Consider the following 3,675-nt stretch of genomic DNA (forward strand, 5'->3'; position numbering starts at 1 on the left):
GCCCCCACAGTTAGGCGGAGAAGCCTTTACGAACAGCTCTTTTTTCCACACCCGACAAGGCAGAGAACCTTCCTCCTTTTTCTTCCTCCTGAAGCAGGCAGAGAACCTCGATCACTTGCTGGAACTTACCTCTCCCAACTCTTCCAAGGACAAGAGACTCTAGGGAAGAATAAGTGGAATAATGCTTGGAGCAACCCTTGTGAATTCCCTCACAAGCTCCCCCTCACAAAATCCTCTCTCTCTCCCTCCCTCTCTCTCTCTCCTTTAGGTTTTCTTGGGTCAAGACAGCAGCCAAGGATGTTAAAAAATGTTGAACAAGAGCTCTAAAATATAAGAGTTTCAAAGAAGCTCATTATTTGCAAGTTGCCGGCTATATCGTCCAGGACGATATAAAAATCGTCCTGGCCGATCAGTACAAATCCCATGAGTTTGGTCAGAGCATCGCCCTGAATGGAAACTGGACGATTGAAAATTTTCTTGATCGTCTAGGACAATCTCATGATCATCCAGACAGATCAGTTCAAATCAGAGGAAAATCATCCAAAGCATCGCCCTGAATTCAAGCTGTCCGATCCCGATCATCTAGCACATCGCCCTAAATTTGTGATGGCTGATATTTATCATCCATAGGTAACTAAGGTTTTGAATAGATCATCCTGGCCAATCCTGCGATCGTCCAGGACGATGTGATGGTATCAATCATCCTTAATTACTTCCTTGATTTATCTGATTAATTAAGGCATAATTATGAATATCGTCCAGGCCGATCCAAGATCGTCCTAGCCGATTTCCAAAAATACATAATACCTTAATTGTTTATAGCGGCAATTTCTTTATGTTTTGATCCTATCATCCTGGCCGATACATGTATCATCCAGAATGATTTGCTAATGACGGTTGCCTTAATTAAGAACCCCTAATTAGATTTTTTATTTTAAGCCCGATCGTCCAGGACGATGTAAATATCATCCTGGCCGATTTGAGTAAAAACAAAAATTCTAAGTCTCTCAAGTGTGATGTGTGTGTGTAGGGTTACTTTGCATTAGTCACACCAAAGATTACAATTGACTCTAGAGGCAAAAAAATAAAATTATAGATAGACTCAACCCTAATCTAGCCCATCTTGAGCTTATTCTAATTTTCGTCTGATCTTTGGGTCCTAAAAAGTCAATAGAGAAAGAGGCAAGATTTGTTTGCTATCATTAAAATCATAATCCAAAAATAGATTTGTAATAATCTCCCCCTTTTTTATGATGGCAAACACAAGTAGGAAAAACTCAATAAAAATAACAGTTCATTAAAATTTCAAATTTACAAGCATCAATTTTTCCTACCACATCCTACTCCCCCTTTTGTCATCACAAAAAGAGGGTCCTAGATACACATAAAGAAAAATGAAAAAATACAATAGAAACTAAAACAAACTACAAGACAAACTACAAAAAATAGAAAACATAAAACAAAAACTAGAAAAATGAGGGATCATGATCATCAGATGGAGGTGGTGGAGGTGGCTGTTGAAAGTAGCCAGCTAACATAGTAAACTGAGCATTGAACCAGGAGATGTCCTGGTCATGCTGCTGCTGTTGCTGAGTAATGTAGCTATCAAAACGGGCTAAGTTCTCTATGCGGTATTGCTCGTAGCCGGCCATGTCCTCAGAATATTATTGCTCCTGTGCAGCAACGTAATCGTTGAAGCGGGTCTCCCATCAATCAAACCTCTCTACTAACTGGTCAAGCTGTGAGTGATATCAAAGAGGAGTAGGATCAGGAATAGGAGCGAGAGCGAGAGCCTCCTCATCCTCAGCCCCTTGAGGTTCCTCATCCCCTGGGTGGAGACGAGTACTGTGAAGGGTATTAAAGGAACTGTTTGAGTAGAAGAGAGTTGGGAGGTTTGGAGGAGCAGGATATTAAAGTTGTTATTTGGTTTCAAGGACATAGGCTATGAGGTATCCTAAAGCCAGATTGGGTTTCCTCTTATAACCTGGATCGCAGATTATGGTTAAATGATCAATGTACCGAAAAATTAAGTCAGTAGTATTAAATTCTCTATGAGCCATGATGTAAAAAGTAGTCAGAGAAAGTATAGGAGTGATGTGGATTCGGTCCCCAACTTTTGGAATAATGGAGGTTCGAAGGACATGCTGAATTGTCCTAGCATCTTTGACTAAAGAGCTAGTCTCTCCAACATGAAAATGTACATTGGTCTGGCGAAGGAAATGATATGCCGTGGACCAGTCAAAGTCAGGATTTGAGATGATTATATGCAGTTTATCCTTGGTGGTGGATAGTTGCAATAGTTCAACACAGTCCTGATATGTGATTTCGACCGGGTGTCGATTCACATAGGAGGTCAGGGCTGTAAAAGTAGTATTTATGCGAAGATTTATGAAGAATTCACAAAGAAGCTCAGAATGAAAGGGGACAACGAGAGAAAGAATGAAACAAAGAGAAGTGTGAGCAAAGAGATTCATTACCGGATATGAAAGGTGGGCAGGATTGATGACTCTGGAGACAGTTATCCCACATTCTTTATATCAATGGTAAGCAGCTTCATCTTCTGCCTCCCTGAAATGAGGGTCAATTCTAGCCCTCGAAGAACTCCCAAAATTTTGTCGGACTCGCTTCCTACTAGCCATAGCAAGAGACTAGTAAGAAAACACAAGAGAAGAAGAAGGTTGAGGTAAAAACAATGGCTGGAATGGTTTGAATTTAAAGAAACGGTCATATCGTCCAGGCCGATCGCAGAATCGTCCAGGACGATTTGGTTCAATTATTGAGTACAGGCCGATTAGTCAAAAAGGCAGTCCGATCGGCCGGGCCGATCAGATATTGGCCAGGATGATTAGACACAGGCAATCATCCCGAGGAATCAAGCCGGACGATCGTTGAAAAAGTAGATCGTCCGGGTAGATTATGTGTATCATCCAGGACGATGCACAATAATTGATCATACCGACCGAAGTTAAAACATTTTAAATATGTGCCACATGTATCGTCTAGGACGAACAATGGATCGGCCAGGACGATTGTCCAATAATGGATCATCTGGGGCTGATTTTAAAGATTTAAACGTGCTGACACATGGATCATCCAGGACAACCTAGTGTCTCGGCCAGGATGATGACCATAAAATGCATCGTCCAATATGAAATATGTTATCGGCCAAGACTATCAACATGATTGCAACAGAGTTTGATCAGATCATCTAGAACGATAAATTATCGTCCAGGACGAAGAGTTACAGCAAGCACAGAAAAGTTTAGCAGATGGAAATTTTGAAGAGAGTTTGTCCTATCTTCCAGAATAATATAATAATCGGCCAGGACGATGTGACAAGAAATTTGAATCTAAGGAAAAGATGTTGATGATCAAAGCCCTTAAAAATGACTCACAATAAAAGCTAGAAGCAACAATAAAAAGGCTAAAAAACTAGAAAGAAAAAGAAAAATGAAGGAATGGTAAAATTTTCTTATTTTTGGTTTTTAATTTTTTTTGTTTTCGAAAAGTATCCGAATGAAAAATTTCTCAAAAAATTAAATTTTAGAGATTCAAAAGTTCAAAGAGTTAACAAGTCAAAATCTGAAAAGGTAGAATATCCGATCTTGTTGATCCCTAGCTTGGACTTCTTTCAGGGCAATAATTATCCTTTATTAAAAACAAAAGGTCTAACTC

This window comes from Dendrobium catenatum, unplaced genomic scaffold (assembly GCF_001605985.2).
Source record: "Dendrobium catenatum unplaced genomic scaffold, ASM160598v2 fragScaff_scaffold_1608, whole genome shotgun sequence".
NCBI lineage: Eukaryota > Viridiplantae > Streptophyta > Magnoliopsida > Asparagales > Orchidaceae > Dendrobium > Dendrobium catenatum.